The sequence below is a fragment of the Protopterus annectens genome, chromosome 4.part0 (genome assembly GCF_019279795.1).
Source record: "Protopterus annectens isolate FY-2018-M chromosome 4.part0, PAN1.0, whole genome shotgun sequence".
Lineage (NCBI taxonomy): Eukaryota > Metazoa > Chordata > Ceratodontiformes > Protopteridae > Protopterus > Protopterus annectens.
The window spans coordinates 973,522,911-973,548,066 of NC_056733.1; the positions used below are offsets into that span (position 1 = coordinate 973,522,911).

Here is a 25,156-nt window from a genome sequence, read left to right on the forward strand (position 1 = left end):
CTACCGCCAATCATTAGCGGACTGGAGTTCCGCTGTGGCGACCCCTAACAAGGAAAAGCTGAAAGAAGAAAAGAAAAAAAAAGAAGACTTGATGAGTTAAGAGGTCACACAGACTGATCCAATTTTACAGAAGCTCAATCACTATATTAAGGTCAGACGGCTGTCAAAGCAATCTAGTGTACCACCTGAAGTGCAAATGTATTTTCCTTACAGACATGAATTGTTGACGGAAGACGGCATTATTTTTCAAAGGTCCTAAAACTGTTGTTCCTGCTTCCTTACAACAAGAATATATCCAGATTTTGCATCGTGGTCACCCAGGGTCCACATCCACTAAGAGAAGAGCAAGAAAATTAGTATTTTGGCCTTCATTACCAAAAGACATTGATAGAGTTCCTTCTTCTTGTTCAGTATGCAATAGTACCAGATCGCATTTGCAAAGACAACCACTTCAGCTAAATCCAATCCCTGAACTACCTTGGTCTACTGTAGCAACTGAAATCTTTTGAATGGAACAATCAACACTACTTAGTTCTGGTAGACTCTTATGCGTATTGATTTGAGATTGATCTACTACTTAACCTAACCTCAACTGATGTTATTAAGTTGAAACGCCATTTCTCAGTTCATGGTAGTCCACATAAACTTTTTTCTGACAATGGTACTCAATTTACTAGCCAGCTGTTTCAGAAATTTGCAAAAGAATGGGACTTAGTACATGTCACTAGTCGTCCTGAATATCCTCAGTCCAATAGTGTAGCTGAATGAGCAATGCAGAGTGCAAAGCAATTAGCTGAAAGGTCAAAGCGTGACAATACCGATGTATTCTTCAATTTGCTTACTCTCAGAAACATACCCCGTGATGATATTCTTGGCTCACCTGCTCAAAGACTACTTTCCAGGCAAACTAGAACTATGCTACCCATTTCTTCAAGTATGCTGCAGCCTAAATCCAAGAACACTAAAACCATCAAGGCTCAATTATTTAAGAGGCATAATATCCTGAAATCTAGTTACGACCGATTGAGCAGATTACTTCGACCGCTGAGGGAAGGCGAGATGGTACGAATCCAGACAACAAAAGGTTTTGATCGAATAGGACAGATTACAGGCATCTGTGCCGAGCCGAGATCTTACTTGGTAAATTCAGAAAGAGTGGAGTATAGGAAGAATCGTAAACATCTTCTTCCTGTACCAGAATCATCATCAACATTGTAATCACATTGTATCTGTGATGCAGGCTCTACATCGAAGAGTGAGTCAGACACTGTTTCCAGACCAGAATGTGTTCAAAATTCTGACTCCATTCCAGAAAGTGATTTGAACATGCCACAGATCAATCATTTTACAGAAACTGTTCCAGTTGCTAAATCTAATACCCAGTTTTATGTCACACGAGATGGGCGAGTATCTAAACCAAGTGTGAAATACGCAGCAACGTGGACTTGATTGTACATACATGTATATTTAATATTGTATAATGCATGACTATGGGTAACCTATGATTTCTACATGCTAAACAGTCTCATAACAATCGCATGATCTATTTCTCAAAGAGGGAGGCAGTATCACAGTGTAAAGTGTTTGCTATATCTTTAAGACACATGCATGGCTGTATGTGCACTTATATTATCCACACACGTGCAAACCCCTAGTGCCACTTTGAAGGAACAGCCAGGGAGTGAGCGTGCATGATCATAGTTGTTAGTTTGTATATAAGTTGCTTAAATTAAAGTCAGTAGCCAACAGTAGTAATGTGCTTGTATGAAATAAAGCTGTTTAAAGAGAACCCACAAGGACTCTTTATCCATGTCCCAGACACAAAAGCAACAAGTGGGTACTGAAAAAAAAAAAAAGTTCAAGTTTTGGACATGGTTGCTTGAACTATAGCGCTGCCAGATACATACATGCACCACATACTGGCAAGTGAACATAAAAAAGTGAACATAAAAGGAAGTTAGGGACAGTCCCGATTCTTGAAGTAAGAAATAGTCTGAAGGTAGGAAAACAGTGATCTTTATGATCTTGCAACAGTGGTAGGCTGAACTTTGTCATTTTGTGGCAGACTCGCCAATGACTTCTCTTTTAAATACTCTCACCTAACCTACCACCTCTGCAACCTCTCCCAATTACCTCCCTTACTCCGGACACCCCAAACCAAACTGCACTGTTTCAACCATCCCGTCTCCACTTTTACAATCAAACTCTGGCAATATACCTCTCAACTTCCTAAAGTCAGAAATATGGACAAAGCCTTAAATAATGGGAGGGACAAGGACCCAAAAATAGGGACAGATGTTAAACATTGCTCTTATAATTTTAGAATGCTGTTAGAATAACAGGTTTTGTGTTAGCTTACATTTTTCTAAAAGATATGAAGTCTGAAATTGAAATGTATGTCACTATTTAGTGACATCAATCTTCTGTAGTTTGCCAGAAAAACACACATTTTTAGAAGAGGAAACCAAAAATATGAAGCAAAAATCTGGGCAGTTGAGAGGTACTCATTCACATAAAGTGTCTCATCTTTACCCATATTCAGAGCTCCACTCAAAAGACACCTCCATCAGAATATCTAACTGCAGCTACTTGTTCACTGGACACGTCACCTAACTCACTACTCATGTTGTTGTTTCTTTCGGCTTTTCCCAGTTAGGGGTCGCCACAGCGGAACTCCGGTCCGCTAAAGATTGGTAGTTGATTTTTACGTGCCGAGTTACCAGCCCTGACGCACAACCTTCAACGAAGGTACGCCCCTTCACACATGTCTCCACGCAGAAGACACTCTAGCTGAGAATCAAACCGGACAGCGTCTTACTGTGAGGCGACAACGCTACCGCAGCACCACCACCGCGGGTACCTAACTCACTACTCATCTGCATCACTATTACTCGAACCTCTATTCTCACTGCGGGTACCTAAATCACTACTCATCTGCATCACTATTACTCGAACCTCTATTCTCACCTGCTGCTTCTCTCTCATATTTACAAGTATACTTAATACACATTTGTTTTTCTTCTCTGTTAATTGATTAAAGTGTAGCTATCATTCTAAGTCTTTTGGATTAAGCACTTGGTCTTCAGACCAGTTGTTTTACATTAGGAAGGTTTGTGGCCTGCACTGTGGTGGCAGGACAGGTAGCTTACATCCTTCTAAGTTGGGAACTGCTGATTGAGGGCTCAGTGTCTGTTATTCTAAAAGTGTATTAGTTCTGGTTTAAGCACTTGGGCTTCAGGCCAGTTATTTTACATTACGAAGGTTCGTAGTCTGCACTCTTGTGGGTGGAGAGGCTTGACTCTGCCCTTCTGAGCTGGGAATTTCTGGTTAAAGGCTTATAGTGCTTGCATATTTTAACTGTTTCTTACTGAAGTTGGTACATCTTGTTTACTGTAGCATAGACTAGATCCAGGCCTGCTGAATCTAGCTTTGTTTGTATGCTTGTTATTTCCCTGAAATGCTAATTCCACCTAAAACGCGGCTTTTCAGCACTTCTGTGGATCCCTAGTGATATCTGCATTGCTTACTGTACTTATTTCCTTGCTTCACTTGAAAGAAAGTTACTGTTTGTTGTTTTTGCATTTATGTTGCCTGTAACACATTGCATTTAAGTTACCTGGCACTTGCTCACTAAGTCAGCACTAAAAAATTAAAAGCACTACACCCTCACAAACTCCCCTTGAGTACCTTGTTCCCCATTGGCCCTTTTTTCAATTATAAAGGTATTCCCAATACTATTCTAGCATGTTCAAAGGTCAGTTGTCAATCTCCTTTCTGGTCCAGCTGGTGAATCTGGGAATCTTGAGGCAATGTTACAACTGCCTCATGTACACAGACAACCCTCTCCTCCTCCCAACAAATTCCAACACATGTGAGACATGCAACCATATAGCCAAACTGGAGGCTAAGCTCTCTCAACTCAGTACTGGCGTAAACAGTCAGGTGGAGAAAGAAACCACACTCACTACAATTCCAATCTCACATAGACCTACCACGACAGCAAACCAAACACATAAACAAACAAAAACATACTCGGAGGCTCTAAATAAAAATCTGCCTAAGCAGCAGAGACCTCCAAAGCAGACACCCAAGCAACCGCTACCCCAAAACAAAACACATGCAACACATAGCTCACAAAGCCAGTGTGCCGAACAGTCACAGCCCTTAAGGCTAAACAACACACCTGATACACTTGTAATAGGTGACTATCATCAGGCACAGTGACGTCCCGCTCACCAGGCTGAACAAGGAGAAGGTCATGGTGAGCTGCCTGTCAGGCGCTAGGATCCGCCACATAACACACGCACTCAGGTCACTCCAAGGCAAGTACAAATATGACTCAGTCATTGTCCATGCTGGTGTGAATGACCTGAGACATACCTCCCTGGACTACATGAAAAGAGACATAGAGGAGCTCTCTGAGCATGTAGCCCAGGCCGTTATGACCCTGACCTTGAGTAGCATCTTACCCTCACCAAGAATGATGCCACAATATGAAGACAAGATGATCAATTTCAACAATTGGCTTAAGTATTGGTGTCATTCAAAGGGGATTGAATGCCTGTCAGCCTGGGACGACATACTCGACAAGCCACGATGCTTCGCTAGGGACGGCTTGCACCTGTCACCCCTGGGCTTTCGGATATTGGCAAAGGCTCTTGCTACCCCCATAGTGCCTTTTTTAGGCAAGGCTCAAAAGACAAACCCACCTCCATAGGTATCACAAGGGATAAGAAACTAAGAGTAATGCTACTCAACACCACAAGTCTAAACCTCAAGATGCACACACGAAACTCTCCTTAGCATGGAGAACATCGATATCTGTGCAGTAACAGAAACCTGGTTCAAGGCTCCGAGAGCACCCCAGCACTACCAGGTTATACCTCATACCATGCTTTCTGGCCCCAAAACTTGGACCGAACCACAAAAGGAGGGGAGTATCAATATTCGTCAAAGATACCCACACCTCCAGGTTGGTGGCACAGCACGAAGCATCAGAGACTATCCATGTGCAACTAACAGTGGGTAAAACTGCCTTCCAGTTTATAGCCTGCTACAGACCACCCTCCCAAACCCAGGAACCCCACTCGGCCTTCCTGAGAACACTGGAAAATATGAAGGTCTCTCCAAACACCATTATATTGGGTGACTTCAACTACCCAAACATAGACTGGGAGCATTACTCTAGCTCCAACACCTAGCCCAAAGGTTCCTAGAATTTATAAACTCAAATGCTATGGAACAACTTGTTACCACTCCCACAAGAGGGGAAAACATACTGGACCTGATCATCACCAACATGGGGACTCTATGCTCCAGACCAGAAGTGTATCCCTCACTGGTAAGATCAGACCATAAACTAATCTCACTGGATATTCACATCCCGACCCCACCCCTGCCCAGAAAACCACAGTGAAAATCCTCTCTAATGCAAATTTCACACTCCTCAAAACTGAGGTGGAATCCTTCAAAGCCCCGGGCCTGGGGAACATACGGCGCAGACTGCAGAATGCTTTATAAACGCATTCTATGAACACCTTCAGGAATGCATGGATCATGCAATCCCAAATAAAACCAAGACCCAATCCTCCAAAGGCAGACGTCCTGTCTGGTGGACCCCAGCCATAACCAAACTATACAATAGAAGGAGGAAGCTACTACATGACAGAGCAAAATCCCAAAAAGGGAAGGCATCTGTGATCAGTATTAGCAAAAAACTACGGGCACTCATAAAATCGTCTAAGGCCAGCTTCGAGAGAAAAATTGCACAGGACACTAAGGATAATCACAAGGCTTTCTTTAGCTATGTTAGGAACCTGGGTGGGAATTTCCAGATATGCTCAGAATTAGTCCAAAATGACAAAAAATACACCGAACCCACAGACATTGCCAACATCTTAGCTGACAGGTTCAGCGCAAACTCCCCTCCCTCCCCACCAAAAGGGCGAATATCTATCCCAGCAGAGTGCTGCCCCCCTGACATCTCAGATGCTCAGGTAAGAGCCGCCTCCAAAGCAAAAACACAGCATCAATGGGACCAGACGGTGTCCCGGGCTGCGTCCTACATGAACTCCAAGAAGAGCTAAACCCAAACATAAAACTACTGTTCAATCTCAGCCTTACTACAGGATATGTACCCAAAGAGTGGCGTACAGCAACTGTGGTGCCTCTCCACAAAGGTGGTGCCTCAACAGATCCTAGAAACTATCGCCCCATAAGCCTGACTAGCTTGGTCTGCAAAGCTATGGAAATGATCATCATGGACCTCATAAATAAAGATATTGAGGACCTAAAGACATTGGATCCTACCCAGTTCAGCTTTGTTAAGGGCAGATCCTGCCTCTTAAACCTGGTTGATTTCTTTGAAACAGTCACCAATGCCATTGACGAGGGGAAGGTGGTCCACACAGCCTACCTGGACCTCACAAAAGCCTTCGATACAATACCCCACTCAGGCATTATAGATAAGCTCACCAGCTTAAATATAAACCCATATGTCACTAGATGGGTTGCAAACTGGCTCAAGGACAGAACCCACATGGTTAGAATTGCTGGAGCCATGTCAGACTCCAAACCAGTTACAAGTGGCGTCCCACAAGGCTCAGTCCTGGGACCTCTCTTGTTCGGTATATATTTCTCGGAGGTACAGGCAAACACAGAAGGACTGTGGCTGACCAAGTTCGCAGATGACTGCAAACTGGGCGCCATAATCGACTCTCCAGCCGACACAAGCATCCTCCAAAAGGGCCTCATAGAAACAGACAACTGGTGCCAGAGCCATGGCCTCAAGCTAAATGCCAAAAAGTGTATAGTCATCCCCTTTGGCAAAAACAAAGTGCCCACAAATTACCACATAGGTGGTAATCCATTAAGTACAGAAGTAATTAGGGACCCAGGTTGATAGCAATCTCTCATTTGACAACCACGTGGCCAAAGTGGATAGAAAAACATTTTATATAGCCCACCTAATCATGAAGGGATTCACATCTAGATCAAGGGAGGTCATTGTGCCTCTTTACTCATCCCTCATCAGGCCCATAATTGAGTACAATGTCCCTTTTGGGATGTACCTTACCAGACACCTGCAGCTACTTGAAAGTCCCCAAAAGTACCTCACCAAGAGGATTAAAGGGCTCAAACAGATGCCATATGCTGCCCGGTTAAAGAAACTCCAGCTCTACTCAGTGGCATACCGCCTGCTCAGAGGCGATCTGTGCCCAACGTATAAAGCCATGTCCAACCCGGAATTAATGGACATGCTGCACCTCAGAAAATCCAAATCCCATCGAGCTATGCGCTTGAGAGACTTGAACCTCAGCATTGAAATAAATAGGACATGCTGGAGGGACAGATTCATAACCCAGAGGCTCCCTTCACTCTGGAATAAAATCCCAGTCCAGGTTAGGCAGAGTCCCTCATTGACTCTCTTCAAGAGGAATCTTGATGAGTGGATGGGAGATCGTAGGTTTACCCCGGGTATCACTTCTGTGTCACTGTTAAGACAGAGGCACAGTATACTAACCTCGAAAAAGGGCATAGCACAATTAATTTAAAATGGGAGGCGAAAGCCAACATTCCATGTCGTAAGATTCTACCCCTTCCTCCCTACCAGACATCTGAACTGACATTATAACATTACCTTTTTATCTTTCTGTTTTATTTTATTTTTTTCTCTTTATGACAGACAGCTAACAGCTTTTACCTTCCGTAACTACAAAAACTATTCCGGTACACAAACAAGATCCTGGCCATGAGCCCACAACGTCCTGTTAGGCTGTCGCACACATATTACGCTACCTTGCGCAGCGTCGCGTGCTGGTGTTGTTGCTGCAGTTACAGTCAGGCGTGTCTCCTCCCTCCGCGGCAATATTGCATTAGTAGCTGCAGGGGGTGGGGTGATAGAGCGCTACGGCAACAGGGGAGGGGGTGTGACCCTGCCAGCTATCCGCGGCAGTAACCGGTGAGAGCTTTGCATTCGTACTTAGTGAGCGACGCTCCACGACTTCAGAGGGAACTTCATTCGTTTTCAACGAGTGTTACAGCGGCTCGTTTTAAAGGTACTGCTGGGCAGACATGAAGGACGAGTGTGGGTCTTAGGGGAATGGGACAGGGATTGGTCTTAATGGAATTTTTTCTTTATAGCTGACTTCTACTTCGTAAAATAAATCAGTAGAAAAAGAATGCGAGTTTGCATAACGTAAAGTAGAACTATTCCATTCCCTGCTGTTTTAATGTTGACAGGGTGTCTCCAGTGCATGTTGATGTTTGATTTGGTATTACTTGGACATTACCTTCCAGAGATCTCAGAAGTACAGAGGATGCTTATCTGTATGCATTTCGTTGAGGGGCTTTGGGCCCTAGCTTAATGTTGTGAATTATTCAGCTTTAATATGTTTTTGTTTAGAAATTGTATTTTGTAGCTTAGTTAGGTCTGTTAATCTAAGTATCAAGAAGCACGCATAGATTTCTTCACACAATGATGACAAACATTTCACAAATGTGTATAGAATGGTTAAATCTTTGACATTGTGTTAAGCTTCCTGACAGTCTTTCGAAGTGGTGATCTGAAGTAACATTGTATTATTCAGTTTATAGATTTCACGTTATCGAGAAAGTACTTATGATTATACAAATCTATTTATTATAACTTTTTTAAGTGTAATAATTAAAAAATAAAAAAGTGCCCCATCTTCTGGAGTGAATTGGTTGAGTTCAGCTAAGTCAGAGTATTGGAGTGTTCCTGGTGCTTACCACCCACCAGGAAGTTGGTGTTGCCTTCTAGTCCTACATACCTGGAGTATGATATTCTAAATTGGTGGAGGTTGGAGGATCTCTGTACAGCATTAGTCGCTGAGGAAGAGAGATGAGTCTGCAGAGACTGATCTGTTTAAGTTGTGATACTAGAATTCGAGAGAAACTTCATCCTGGTTGTATGCAAATCTCCCTAGGTCTTAGAATTACAGTGTTGTTGATGGTAAGTAGTAGCTGCATTTAGTGAAACACACAGTGAAAATATTGTGAGAACATTTAAGCGCTAGCCTAGTACTTATCTATGAACCTTAGTCATTGAGACCTTTTTAACATTTTACCAAAATAAATGGTTGGTATTGTCATGAAAGGAGATACTGCCAGCCCAGCTATCTGGAAATTTGTAAATAATTATGTAATTTGTGAATATCCGCATGATTCATATGATTGTATTACAAATTTATTGTGTGTATATTAAACTGCTGGTGCAGAAGCGTGTTTTGAAAAGGGTTTGTAAAATCCTGAGCTTAAAATGTAACCACAGTGTACCCTATTGGATTAGAACAGAAATGTACCTTCACTAACTGTTTAGATGTATATATTTTAACAATGGAAACTGGGAGACAAGAGGTTCATTTCAGAAAAATAGCTGAAATTAAATTACTTGATGACAGCAAGATACAGGATGTCTATATTAGGGAGCTCTCTTTGTTGTCTTGAAAGTGAAATAATTACTAGGCTTGAGATGTGGAAATGTTTTATTGTTTTTTATGACTTCCGGGATCTGCCTTGGGTCTAAGAAAAGCCTTGTCTATGCATTTTCACGTATAGATGCTAAATGCTACCAGCTGCCTCAGTTGTTTTTCACCTGGGATAGAGTCAGATGACAAGAAATAATGTCATTCTGCAAGCTGTCCCAGTAGTGATATTTGAAATATTAATTTAAGAACTCTGTGAGAGACTTGAGTGTTTTGTATTTTTCTTTGACCTGACAACATCATCTGGAAGACTCACTTACCACATCTGCCTTGCTTGCTCTGTAAGTAAGTTAACTAGGATATATTAATTCTCTAGATATTGTCAGGAATATAACAAAGCTTAATTTAGATGTTTTTCTTTATATTCTGTAATGTCGTTTTAAATATTTACTATGATTTTTGAACTTTGATGTTACTGTGACTATATAGTAAGTATTTTATTGTCTTTTATTGTGTATTATTAAACATATTTAAACCTTTCATTGTGGCTGGTATTTGTGAGACGTATTTAAGTTCTCAGAGTACTTGCATATTTATTTGGTGACACTGTGGGCCAGTGTTAACAGTGACATTGCACAGTAAGAGTGGATACCCTTTGCTAAGGGCCTTAAAGTAGCTGATACGGAGCTGGCTGGTGGCAGTGGAAACTACCTTATATAGTCTGTGCAGAAGGAGCATAGCTAGTAAACCTTTGCCAGCTTTCCCAGGTGTGTGTGTGTCTGTCTGTGTATAAATCAAGCCTCAATGTGTGTGTAAGTAAGCTGTTTGGGCAGGGACACAAAGCAGTGGTTGGGCAGAGAGGTTGCTGGAGGTCTTGGCTTGGTTACTCAACTGAGATCTTAACTCTATAGCTGTGCCAGTGGGGAGAGTCTTATTGGGGATCTGGAGAAAGGGAGAAACCTGCCTCCGACTGACTGCGGCCTCTGTATGCTGTTAAGGGAAATTGCACTTGATGCAGGGAGCTGCATCTGGAAATACTGTATGTGTAACCTGTTATCCTCCCAGTGTACTTCCCCCACTAGTGCTTGTGTTGAGGATTGAGGCTGCTTGATTACTGGGCCAGTGGTGGAGTGTCACAGGTATATTTGCTGAAGGGAGCAAGAGTGCGTGGAAAAGATAGAACACCAGGTGTTGTAAGAAGTTGACATTTTCATAGCAGTTTGCTGCAACTCCTTAGGATCTTCATAGGCTATAGGTCTTCTGTTAGTTTTTATATGTATTTCAGTGGGTGAAAATCATGTAATTGTTCATACTTTTGGAAATTTTCAGCTGCTTGCATAGATGTTGTGCCCCATCTGTTACAGTAGACTTAGTCGTGTGAGCTTAAGTGTAGGTTTTATAGTAATACTGCTATGTTAAGGTTTAGTGGCATAATGCTTCATACATTCTCCTCTTTTCAGCAGTTATATCCTCTGAGCTTTCATCAGTATTATGCATACATTTTACATGTTCCGTCTAGGTTTGTAGATAGTGCTAGGCTAACTGTCTTTGTGAGCCATTTTAAACCTAGCCAATTTACCCATGTGAGAATCTAACCCCACACCTTGTGTCTGTAAGGTAAACACTGCTGTCTTAAGCTCTGTTATTCACATAGTTGGATAATGCGTGCATGTGTTTCTGGAAGAAAAATGTATATTTTTAATGTTTGGTAATATCCAAGAATCTGACGGACCTAGTCACGTTTCCTGTGGTATCTGCTGTATTGCACCTTCTAGCTGTCATCAGAACTGGGTGGTATGTGCCTGCCTGCTGCAGTTATGTGTGTCTACCTGCTGCAGTTGTGTGTGTCTACCTGCTGCAGTTGTGTGTGTCTACCTGCTGCAGTTGTGTGCGTCTACCTGCTGCAGTTGTGTGCGTCTACCTGCTGCAGTTGTGTGCGTCTACCTGCTGCAGTTGTGTGCGTCTACCTGCTGCAGTTGTGTGCGTCTACCTGCTGCAGTTGTGTGCGTCTACCTGCTGCAGTTGTGTGCGTCTACCTGCTGCAGTTGTGTGCGTCTACCTGCTGCAGTTGTTGTGGCGGTTCACAATGCCATTGTAAAATGCATCATAAATACTAGTATAGAAAGTATTGGCCATAAGCATATGAGTTGTCACTGTTCCCTGCACTTGAAGTGTCCTATTTCACATATAGATGACGATGATGTATCTTGTGATGCCCATCACTTGAAGTGTCCTATTTCACATATAGATGACGATGATGTATCTTGTGATGCCCATCACTTGAAGTGTCCTATTTCACATATAGATGACTATGGTGTATCTTGTGATGCCCATCACTTGAAGTGTCCTATTTCACATATAGATGATGACGATGTATCTTGTGGTGCCCATCACTTGAAGTGTCCTATTTCACATATAGATGACGATGATGTATCTTGTGATGCCCATCACTTGAAGTGTCCTATTTCACATATAGATGACGATGGTGTATCTTGTGATGCCCATCACTTGAAGTGTCCTATTTCACATATAGATGACGATGGTGTATCTTGTGATGCCCATCACTTGAAGTGTCCTATTTCACATATAGATGACGATGGTGTATCTTGTGATGCCCATCACTTGAAGTGTCCTATTTCACATATAGATGGCGATGATGTATCTTGTGATGCCCATCACTTGAAGTGTCCTATTTCACATATAGATGATGACGATGTATCTTGTGGTGCCCATCACTTGAAGTGTCCTATTTCACATATAGATGACGATGGTGTATCTTGTGATGCATCACTTGAAGTGTCCTATTTCACATATAGATGACGATGATGTATCTTGTGATGCCCATCACTTGAAGTGTCCTATTTCACATATAGATGACGACGATGTATCTTGTGATGCCCATCACTTGAAGTGTCCTATTTCACATATAGATGACGATGATGTATCTTGTGATGCCCATCACTTGGTGTCCTATTTCACATATATATGACGATGATGTATCTTGTGATGCCCATCACTTGAAGTGTCCTATTTCACATATATATGACGATGATGTATCTTGTGATGCCCATCACTTGGTGTCCTATTTCACATATAGATGACGATGATGTATCTTGTGATGCCCATCACTTGAAGTGTCCTATTTCACATATAGATGACGATGATGTATCTTGTGATGCCCGTATCTCGTTTGTGGGTTTAGTATTTGTTCCCAGCATTTGCCTCACAGCACTGCTGGACTGTAAAAGGATGAGCATTAGTTTTGCGTTCTCTGTCGTTCCAGGGGTATTTGTTTTGTTGTAGTTTCTTTTAATTTATTTCACAGTTCTTCTTTCCTCTCCTAATCAGGGGGGAAAGTGATGCATCTTTTTTTTTAACATAAGACTGGGAACCATCATGGTAGGAGACATTAACATAGACTGACGAAAGATGGCCCTAAAAGGCCCAGAAAGTTAATTTCAGTTGGGACTCCAACTAGAATTAGCAAGGCCACATCTAAACAGTCACCACAAACTGTGCTAACATAATCAGACTCCCCAAACAGCCTCACAAGGTTCATCACTATAACCTAGTCAGAAACCTCAGTAATTTCTATAAAGAAACTTTAAACTGGATTCCACTTAAAACTTTTCCTCTTGACGAAGCAGTAGACACGTGCAATACAATATTTCTAAATATCCTGGCTGAGCAGAGCAAGCATCATTAAGAGCCAGAGTTAAAAACAAACCAGTCCCTTAGTTAACTTTAAATAAAACAAAGCAACTCAACTCAGAGATAAAGCCTAGAAGTCATGGCTGCAAACAGTCTCACACATTTTTGCAACAATATAGGCAGTTAATACATCTTGGCAAACAATGCATAAAATGGAGCAAAAAAAGTTTATTATAGCAGCATCCAAAAATCATCATCAAGCAATCCAAAAACATTCTGGAAATCAATAACTCCATTGCTCACTCCTGGAAAATCGGCCCAGTCCCAACCAAGAACTCCCAAAGCACTGATTCACCATTTAACTCGCATGTTTATAAATACAAACAGAACCACAAATCCAGCCATCCCACTCCAATCATCGAAGTCACATCTGACCTTCACCTACTTTCAGAAAATACCTACTCACTTTTAAGGAAGCCACTGTCCCTAACCATCTTCCATCTGAATACCTCAAACTTGCCGCAGACAGCCTTGCATAGCCTGTCTTATTAAACAATTCAATCCAAGACAAATTGGTTCCCACCTTATGGAAAAAATCCTGTATATAATACTCCTCCATAAAGGTGGCTCATCAACTGAGCTTGTCTCAGCCTTAGCCAAAGTCTTGGGAAGATGTATGCACTCTGAGCTTACTACATGTCAAAATAATAATGATGCCCTGGGTCTATAATACACAATAAACTCCAGAGCCAGAAAATAAAGAGAATCTTTATTAAAACAATAACCTTTAAGCGCTTTCATCCCTTTTAGCTATTTACGGGACTTCATCAGAAGAGTTAACTACTAAAACCCTTTTATACAGGAAGTACCACAAATCAATTTCCTTTGTTAATTGATGTTTAACAGTAACTTTAACAACTGAAAGATTGTTTAGAAGAAGAATGTATGAACACTTATGTGCCATTTCCAAGGCAAATATGAAAAATTCCTTGTACAAAGTATGTTAAGGGTTTAATAAATTTCAGTTTGGGATCCTGGAGGTAGTGCCTATTAATGTTAGGAGTGGTTGGTGGGAATTAAACATTGAGTAAAAGAATTCCAATTGATTTTAAACTCCCTTTTTTTCCCCTGGGTTAAATGAATATCTTTCTTTATTACCTATATTAAAGAAAAGAGCCTTGAATTGTTAAGCATATTTATTAAGTAATAAAAATGTTTGTAATGTTTTTAATTTTTATTTATGAAAGAGTTGTTTGTTTATTTTATCACTGTTGAGCATTAATCAAAAAAGAGAATTTGATTTGTGGTACTTCCTGTATAACAGGGTTGTGTTTTAGTAGTTGACTTTTCTGATGAAGTCCTGTAAATAGCTGAAAGAGACAAAAGTGCTTAACTGTTATTGTTTTAATGAAGATTCTTTTTTATTTTCCAGATCTGGAGCTTATTGTGTATTATAGACCCGGGGGGGTATCATTATTATTTTGAAGTTGTTTTATTTTTGGTACTCCCTAAAGCGTGATTTATTTAACTTACTACATGTATTACTTCTTATAACTTCCTCTCTCCCTCTCAGCATGATTTCAAAACCAATCACAGTATAACCACTGCACTTCTAAAATTCATAGGTATAATAAATCACAGTAGAATTTCAGGTCTTCTAATCTCAACCCTATTTTGGATTGTCCAAGGCATTCAGCCCAGTCAGTCATCCTATTCTCCTAACTAAACTCTCTTCCTGTGGGCTGTCACCCTCCACTTCACTGGTTTCCTGATTCCTCACTGATAGTTCCCAAGCGGTGAAATTGCAAGGTGTTTTCTTCTCATTCCTTCTTATACCTGTTGGTGACCCACAAGGGTCCATTCTAGGACCACACTGTATAACGTGTTTATCAAAGACCTAAACACAACAGCCATAGAGGCCACCAGAGCACAATACACCACTGACTCTGATATGTGCTGCTAGGACACTGCCCATGCTCCAAACATTCACTCAGAAATCCTCCTCCTCCAATTGAGACTTGATTCAACAACGTAAAACTCTTGAATCAGTCAAACTACTATTGTCCACCCCTAACTCTCTCTCTTTCTCCTCCCAAGAAATTAACTTTATACTATCATCTGGCAAGCCCAGTATAGAACTGCAGTCCCGCAGTAGACTACTATGTGTGATTGTAGATGACCACCTGAAATTTGATCTTTGCCTTCAGTAAGCCATAAAGATGACACACCAAACACTAGGGTGCCTCTGAGTCTGCTTGACAAAACATAGCCGCCACTTTTCCACTCCCCACCCTATTATATGATTTCCTATCCTAACCAGTCTCAAGTTGTTTCTGTCAGGCAAACTGGAACAGTGCTACAGTAAAGTAGCCAAATTCACAACCAGCAGTATCAATCAGTTACTGCCTTCCTTCTGTCTAAAACAACTAAACTGTCTCAAACTAAATTCTGTGTTGTACTCTCAATTAATTACATACTTCAGACTACTACACAGTCCTGAAAAATTCCCATCTCTTCAGTCTGTCATTCAACCTCCTATTAATAAGAGACTTTTACACTCAATTGACAAATCATTAGTCTCCATAACTACACCTAACAGCAATGCAGGATACTGGCTGTATTCACATTGCATTGCTAATAGATGGCATACCATCCCACTCCACCTATGAACAGTCTGCAGCCTGAAAGACTTCAAATGTCAACTGAAGCAACACCAGATAAATGGCTGTATGCCACACTTGGTTAAACTGTACTAACTTAGCTATGTGAATTTGTGCCTTAACGCCTTGCTCCCCAGAACTGAATGTACTGTTATCAGAACTATATCCTCCTCTGTCATCTCGTCTCTCTTATGTTCTTTGTGCCTCCTCCTTTCTTTGAGCTGGTCTAACTCTTTATTTAAAAATATTCACATGTAATTTATGCAGCTGTTACTGGTTTTAATCAAACTGTTGGTAAACAATGCAGCTGATGTCTGATTAGGGAAACTTCATTGTAAATATTATGCAAACGATGTCTGTGATGCCTGTATAATGGAGCACTGCTCAGTCAGGCTACCCTGTAAACAATTGCTAATAAACACAGTTTTATTATGCTAGTGATGCACTCCCAGCATTCTCTGTAATCAGTGCTTTATGTATAGTTTTTGCGTAGTTAATGCTTAGTTTGCAGTATACTATCAACACCTAAATAAATGTTCTACAGTTTTGTGGAATTTCTGTGGTGCAAAGATATTAAAGTATGTGTCTGCTTTATGGCTGTGGAAGGCCTTTGGACTGGTTCACATAACTGTTTATGCAATTAACTTGGTCAGTAAAACTGTGCTCAAGATGTCACTGAAATTGTGCCCTGATAAAATCAAGGCAGCTAGGTTGGGCCAGAATCACCTGGAAGGGATAGTTGTGATCATAACTGTCTGAAAATACAAGGTCATTGACGCTAATGATTTAGTGTGTGGAATGCTTTGTAATTGTATAATGCTTGAACTGAATTTTAATTTAAAATGCCATGAGCTAGTATAAGATTAATAAAGTGCATTAGTAGAAGACCTGTTGGTGGATCCTTTTTTAAATGAGCTGTTGAGACCAACATTGAGCACTAGTACATTTAGTTTGTTTCATCGAACCTGGCAGTACTGGCGTAATATGTATATATTTGGTAAAAGGGGGGTGGTACATACACGTTGGAGGGGAGCCAAGACTCATTACATTTTTTTTTGCAGTCAAAATTGAAGTTGTTCTAAGTCTTGGACTGCTTTGTAGTTTAAGAAAACAGAACAACATCGTAGAACATACGAGTCCAGGTTTTATTAAATATTTAGCAGTGAAATACATGATCTTAGTGGAACCTAATTTTATTATTTTTGCGTTAATCTAATCTTTTCAGGAAGTCTGTTGAGGAGGTCTTTGCTAATGTGACATGACAGTTTTTAGTTTTACCCATCTTTCTTAGTGAGGGTTTGCACTTTACTAGTGTTATGGTTTCAAATTAGAGTATTTTTTCACTGAGGAATGATTTATTTGTAGATATTTGCGTAGAATTTGTCAATTATTCAACTGTCTCTTTTATGTTAGCAATGTTTTTAGTGAAAGTGGTGAGTATGGGACTTATGGTTGACTGACTCGGTTCGTGTCATAAAGGTCGAGATTAATGGCCCTCCTGCCCTACATGAGCAGCACAAATCCCCTGCTTTGAGCTTGTGTTAAGTGTAAGCGAGAGGATGTAGAAACCTCCTCAGGAATGCCTCACCTCAGAATTTGTAGAACGCTGTTGTCCTAGATTAGGTGAAGTACATGTATATATGCAGCAAAGGTGGTCAGAGATGTGGATATTCTCCTGTTTGGTGCGGAATGCTTTAAAAAGCCTGCTAAGAAGACATTTAATGACTGTGCCTCATTAAGAATCTGCAAGTGAAATCCTAACTGCTGTCTCACATTCTGGCAGCATTTAGAATTTACAGTTGTACAAGATTAGCTCCCTTTTCCTGATTCTTCCCACGTAACTTGACAGCATTTAAATCCTGCTTACTAACAATGATTGGAGCCCCTAGCCTGACAATGGTTCATCATGTAGTGCCACTGGCACTGCAGTGCATAATCGTTCACAGGGCTGTGTTGGGTGGTAGTCTCATGTAGTACCACTGGCACTGCGGTTCATAAGCATTCACAGAGCTGTGTTGGGTGATAGTATCATGTAGTACCACTGGCACACTAACACTGCTTTGACATTGGGTGGTAGTCTCATGTAGTACCACTGGCACTGCGGTGCATAATCGTTCACAGGGCCATGTTGGGTGGTAGTCTTGTGTAGTACCACTGGCACTACGGTGCATAATCGTTCACAGGGCTGTGTTGGGTGGTAGTCTCATGTAGTACCACTGACACTGCGGTCCATAATTGCTCACAGGGCATGGTTGGGTGGTAGTATGTAGTGCCACTGGCACTGCGGTCCATAATTGTTCACAGGGCTGTGTTGGGTGGTAGTCTCATGTAGTACCACTAACACTGCGGTCCATAATTGCTCACAGGTCATGGTTGGGTGGTAGTATGTAGTGCCACTGGCACTGCGGTCCATAATTGTTCACAGGGCTGTGTTGGGTGGTAGTCTCATGTAGTACCACTGACACTGCGGTGCATAATTGCTCACAGGACATGGTTGGGTGGTAGTATGTAGTGCCACTGGCACTGCGGTTCATAAGCGTTCACAGGGCTGTGTTGGGTGATAGTGTGCCAGTGGTACTACATGAGACTAACACTGCTTTGACATTGAGTGGTAGTCTCATGTAGTACCACTAGCACACTAACACTGCTTTGACATTGGGTGGTAGTCTCCTGTAGTACCACTGGCACTGCGGTGCATAATCGTTCACAGGGCTGTGTTGGGTGGTCTCATGTAGTACCACTGGCACTGCGGTTCATAAGCATTTACAGAGCTGTGTTGGGTGGCAGTATCATGTAGTACCACTGGCACTGCGGTGCATAATCGTTCACAGGGCTGTGTTGGGTGGTAGTCTCATGTAGTACCACTGGCACTGCGGTGCATAATCGTTCACAGGGCTGTGTTGGGTGGTAGTCTCCTGTAGTACCACTGGCACACTAACACTGCTTTGACATTACTTTGGATTTATAGATTTTATTTGGGTCCATGATTTAGTAAGTATATGAAGGTTTAAAAAAATGGCCCAAATGCATTAGAAGTGACGGGATAAAACACATTGCAGAGCAGCACAACTCTCTCTCAAGCTGCAATGCACATGTTTGAGGCCCAGCTGGTAAAAGATTGGAAGCTGAAAGTAAATGTATCAAATGACTTGTAAATGGTTGAAAATCATTAGTTTCATGAAAGTAATAATGACTTGGAGTTAATGCATAGTCAGAGATGGTATTTAGCTAATTTGTTTGAAAAGGATGCAAGGAAGTTTTTAAAATAAAATAAATTCCACACCTTTCGGCCCCAGAACTTGGACCGAAGCTCCAAAGGCGGTGGTGTTTCCATATTCATAAAGGATGCGCACACCTCCAGACTGGTAGCCCAACATAACGTGTCTATGATACTTTAGGTGCAGTTAACATTAGGTAAGACAGTGGTTCAGGTCCTAGCCTGCAATAGGTCCTTAACCATGTCCCAAGACTCGCACTCCATGTTCCTACGCACCCTGGAGAATATTCGGTTCCAACCTAACACTCTCATAATAGGTGACTTCAACTGCCCCTCCATTAACTGGGAAAACTACCGATAGAGTTGCCCAGCGTTTCCTTGGATTCATTAATTCCAATGCCCTGGACCAGCTCGGTCTTACCTGCACTAGAGGTAGCATCATCCTTGACCTGGTCATTACTAACATGGGCGACCGTTGCTCTACACCAACAGTCAGCTCCTTCCTGGTTAGATCCGACCACAAACTAATCACCTTGGAAATCCACATCCCTCCCACCCCCCCTGCAAAGGTAACCACTATGAAAAACTTCTCCAAAGCTAACTTTAGGCTCCTAAAAAAGCGAGGTGGCTAACTTCACGGCTGACTGCCAAATCCTACACCAATGCACTGTATGAACACGTACACAAATGCATGGATCTCGCCATACCCAGTAGAACAAAGACGCTCTCCTCCAAAAAAAGGAAGCCAATCCGGTGGTCCCCTGCCATAAACTCTACAACAGGAGGAGGAAACTGATGCGGAATAAGGTGAAGTCCCAAGACTAGAACAACTCAGTTATCAACCCCAACAAAATGTTGAGATCCCTCATCAAATCCTCTAAAGCTAGCTATGAAAACAGAATTGCAGCAGATAGTAAAGACAACAACAAGGTCTTCTGTAAAGAACCCCCACAGCAATACCCAGATTTGCTCTGAGCTGCTGCACAATGGTACCCCCTATACCAGGCCAACAGATATTGCCAATATACTGGCTGACAGATTTAGTGCCAACTTTACCCCCCCCCCCCAAAGGACTAATCACAATACCAGTAGATTGGCAGGCACCCAGTATTACTGCTGCACAGGTTTAAAATTGCACTGTCCAAGGCCAAGAATACAGCTTCTATGGGATATGACAATATCCCTGTCTGTGTTATACATGAACTACAGAGTGAACTGGCACCTGACCTGTGTGCCCTGTTCAATCACAGCCTCACCCTGTTCAATCACAGCCTCACCTCAGGCCTTGTCCCTACCGAATGACGCATTGCTACAGTCATCCCTCTCCACAAAGGAAGAGCGACTACACACCCTGGGAACTATCGCCCCATTAGCCTAACGAATCTGATATGCAAATCTGTGGAACTCGTCATCGTAGACCTAATAAACAAGGATATAGGGAATCTCCAAACTCTGGATCCTACACAGTTTGCTTTTGTGAAGGGTAGATCATGCTTGCTCAACTTGGTCGACTTCATTGAGTCAATCACCAGAGCTGTGGATGAAGGTAAGGTGGTTCATACAGCCTACCTTGATCTGAGTGGGGAATGGTATCAAAAGCCTTGGCCAGGAGTCATAGAAAAACTCACTAAGCTAGGCATCAACTCCTGTATCACTAGGTGGGTTGCAAACTGGCTAACAGAACCCATAGTGTGAAAGTAGCTGACTCCACGTCAGACTGCCGACCAGTCACGAGTGGAGTCCCATGAGGGTTTGGCCCTGGGTCACAAGTGGAGTCCCACTGGGGTTTGGCCTGGGTCACAAGTGGAGTCCCGAGGGGGGTTTGACCCTGGGTCCTCTCCTGTTTGGCATCTACTTCTCTGAAGTCTAGGCCAACACGAAGGGACTCTGGCTGACAAAGTTCACAGACGATTGCAAGTTGGGAGCTATTATTAACTCCCCAAGCGATGTTGACTTCCTACAGAAAGGCCTCACTGAGACCAATGACTGGTGTCAGAACCATGGCCTTAAGCTCAGTGCCAAAAAATGTACTGTCATCCCCCTTTGGGGAAAAACATGATTCCCTTGAATTATCACATCGATGGTAGTCCACTGAACACAGAATCCGTTATAAGAGATGTGGGAACACGGGTTGACAGCAACCTCTCTTTTGACCACCACATTGCCACTGTTTATCAGAAAGGCCTTCTATGTGGCACATCTCATTACTAAGGGTTTTGCATCCAGGAAGAAAGAGGTCATGGTCTCCCTCTACTCTTCCCTCATTAGGCCAGTCATTGAGTACAATGCCCCATTTGGCATGTACCTCACTAGACACCTGCAGCAACCGGCGAGGCCTCAAAAGTACATCACAAAGAGGATCCTAGGCATTTAAACAGTTGTCCTATATGGACAGACTCAAAAAAACTCCAACTATTCTCTGTTTCATATTGCCTACTTAGAGGCCATCTCTGCTGACTTACAAAGCCATGTCTGACTCGGCTCTGTTAGAAATGCTACATCTAAAGAAATCCCAATCCCTTCGCACCGCAAGCTCCAGAGACCTCAACCTCATTACCACAAACGGAACATGCTGGAGGGACAGGTTCATAACCCAGAGAAATGGAATAGACTTCCCATACATGTCAAACAGAGCACTTCACTGGCCCTCTTCAAGAGAAATCTAGATGAGTGGATGGGAAAACAATTCACCCCGGGGATCACTCTAGTGGCTCTACTCGACAGAGGTACTTGGAACTAAGGTCGGGTGGCACGATGCCAGGGTAATCCTATGGGCTAGGCTTGTAAAGGCTCCAGGGCCATTAGCCCTAGTACACACCTATGAACCTGTGAACCTATGAAATGTTCAACTTTATAGGAAAAAAATGAGCCAGAGACTGACTGCCTTTTTTATTTCAGTGAATGAAATGTCAAACCATTGCATTTACATGCAGTGATTATACTATTGTATGAATATGTCAGATATGTGGCTGTATGGTTATCTTGTTTTGCTGTGTTGTATTTTTATTAATAGTTTGTTTTTTGCTATTGTTTTAAAATATTTATATCACTTTTATGCAAAAAAAAGAAAGCTCTTAGCATTTTTTCTGGAAACTGGATTTTTGAGCATTTAATTTATAGTTTAAACGCCAGTGAACAGTTTTTCACAGTAAAAAAGTTTTCTTGAATGTTAATCTTTCTTAAACACCTAACCTTGTTACTTTCAACTGTCTCTGTCTGTCATTTCCATGTCAGTGTACTTTCCAAATGAAAGATTTTAATTTTGAGATTACTTTTGTTTGGTACATTCTTACAAGTCATGAATGGCAGACGCATACAAACTAGTTTTTACATTGTGACAAATCTCTGTACCACATCAAAGTAGCAAGCATTGCACTGACCCATTCAAATCGCAAAACTATTTACAGTTAGTCAAGCATATCACATATTAGAGGCTTAGATGCAAACTGGAGCCTTACTAAGTCTGCCAGTGCAGACCCAGACCCATACAGTCAGCACTGTGAGAGCGGCAGTACTAGTTTGTACTCTGAGGATTCAGTAAATTAACAAAAATAAAGCCACCAAAGGATGCCACAACAGGATGTTGTGGGTTGTATTTATGTTACTCTGAGCAATCGTAACACAGTTCCACACATTGCAAGTAGTCATTCCTACAACCTCTGAAGTTGCCTGTTTTTTTGCCTGAGACCCCCTCGGTTCCTTGAGTGCAGACTAAGTCCCCTGTACCCCCCCTTTAGCCTGTATGTATCTATACACAAACTCTGGCTGTCCCATATTAGGGGAGGTAAAAAGAGAAAACGCATTGGTCTTGGGCAGTCACGTCTTTCACTACAGCAGATGTTTACAGTTATTGAAAGTTGTACTACTGACAGGATAGCCAAGTGACCAGGAAAAAGTACCATTTCTAATTCAAATCCACTACAGCTATTGTGTAAAAATTAATAAATCACCAGAACTTGTATTCATATCTGGTAATGAGTTTCTGCCAAATCGGATCCATAATCTCATAGTGGATAGACGTGTGAAATGTAGTTTTGCATTAAAAGTAAATCAAGGGCATGTGACATTGGTACCTCGCAAGATTCCAGAAAGACCACAGGGAAAATTCCACTTAAACATCTCGCACTTGTTAAGAGTTTGAAGTCATCAAGTTAAATACTACTTCACCAACTGTTTTACCTTTTCAAACTCAGTTTTTTTCTTAACATGGTATTTCAGGTATACTCCTTGCAGACAGTCGACCACAGTTTGTTAGATAAAAATTCAAGCTTTGTTTCAACAAAGAAAGCTTCATAGGAGGTTACTAGGCTAATGCCCCCAGGGCCTTTACAAGCGTAGCTGTGTAATAACCCAAGTGTCCTTATTGACAGTAGCTACATGGTTGTTGGAAGAGCAGCACAGTCTGCCCCTGTCCATGAGGGACACAGATGCCACTCCGAGGTTGAATTAACAGTAACCCATCCAGTTGTCTAGGTTGGGTCGTTGAGGGGCTCTGCTTCACATAGAGTGGGAGCTTATTCCAGAGAAGTAGCAATCTCTGGGAGATGTATCTGTCTCTCCAGCATGTTATGTTAATGTCACAGGCTAGGTTGAGATCCCCGGAGTGAGATATTTTTGTCCCGTTTGATTTGTGGATGTGCAGCTTTTCAATTCGGGCAGGGTCTGAGGCTGCTCTGTAGGCCAGGCACAGGTTGCCTCTCAGTAGCCTGCATGATACAGAGTACAGTGACAGAGTTTTCAGTCTTTCTATGTATGTCATGCTTTGGATGCCCTGGATTCTTAGTTAGAAACCTCTGTGGTCTCAAGTTGCTCCAGGTGTCTGGTGAGGTACTTACAGAAGGGAGCATTGTACTCAGTTAGTGGTCTGATAATGGTTGAGTATAGTGGATCTATAACCTTCCTGATCCTGGATGTAATGCCCTTTTTTATGAGATGCACAATGTCGAATGCCTTTTCTGATCAGTACGGACACATGATGATCGAAGTTCAGATTGCTGTCAACCTGTTTTCCCAAGTTTCTCACCACGGAGTCTGAGCTTAGAGGGGTGCTGTCTATATCATAATTAGCAGGGGCTGCTACTTTGCCAAAGTGGATAACGATACATTTTTTTTGTTTAAAGTTTTAGTCCGTGAGTTTGGCACCAATTATTTGTCTGTGTCAACCCTTTCTGTAATATGTTAATATTGTTGGGGGAACTCTATGATTGCACCCAGTTTACAGCCATTTGCAAACTTGGTAAGCCACAGGCCATCTACCTTTGCCTGGTGGTACCCCACTGCTAACTGGTCTACTGGTGGATGTGTTCCCGCCAACTTTGGCAGTATGCGTTCTGTTGATGAGCCAGTTTGCTACCCTTCTAGTAATGTATGGGTTAATCCCCAGCTGAGAAAGTTTCTCTGTGGTACTTGAATGGGGGTTGTGTCAAAGGCCTTGGCTAAATCAAGATGGGCAGTATGTACTGTTTTGTCTTTATCCAGAGCTTTGGTGACATTCTCAAAGAAGTCCACTAGGTTTAATAATAAAGATCTACCCTTGATGAAACTAGGTTGGCAGTTTCCTCAGGTTCAGTGTGAGTGGTACCATCAGGTACAGATTCAGCACCGACGTAGCTAAAGTATGCCCTATGATTGTCTTTAGCTAGGGATGCTAATTTAGACTCCTAGCTAGCCTTGGAGGACTTAACAGGATAACTTTGCTTGTTCAGTCTGTGGAGGGTATTCTTCCTCTGAGTAAGTTCCCTCCTGTTCTTGGATATCGGTTTCTTTCTTTTGATGTATAGCTTATTTATACTTGCAGTCCACCAGGGTGGCTTGTTTTTTCGGGAAGACCTGGTTTTGTTCCTGTTGGTTACATTCGAGTCACTGCATTTAAGTGGCTGTAATTTGTGTATTCCTCTGCATAGCAGTCATTGTTGGGCATGTTTGCAGGGGCTTTGAAACTTTACACCATCGCTTAGTAGGCAGTTGTTTGCTTTGGAGAAAATTTTCAGTTTTTTACTCCTGTGAGGGGTACAGGTTTGATCTTTACTTCAAACGAGACAGGTTTATGATCTGACCATACCAGGGAGAGCAACACACATGGGGGGGGGTAATGCAGTGACCTCCCCCACCATGTTGGTGAGTACTAGGTCCCGGACATTTGAGCCCCTTGTGTAAATCGCCCAGTCAGCGGAAGGATGGTT

The 25,156-nt window shown here is 42.1% G+C and overlaps 1 protein-coding gene across 4 annotated transcripts in view; it reads left to right on the plus strand.

Moving 5' to 3' along the window:
• The first annotated feature begins 7,899 nt into the window (after positions 1-7,899).
• LOC122799705 (mitogen-activated protein kinase 9) overlaps positions 7,900-25,156 on the plus strand; it is a 1,999,785-nt gene continuing 1,982,528 nt past the window's right edge. For 2 of the 4 annotated variants that reach the window (XM_044068938.1, XM_044068941.1), the window contains exon 1: positions 7,902-8,057. The gene's annotated coding sequence lies outside the window, so the exon portion shown is untranslated. Of the gene's footprint in view, positions 8,058-25,156 lie in introns of all 4 variants that reach the window. The other 2 variants (XM_044068940.1, XM_044068939.1) reach the window with 2 other exon arrangements.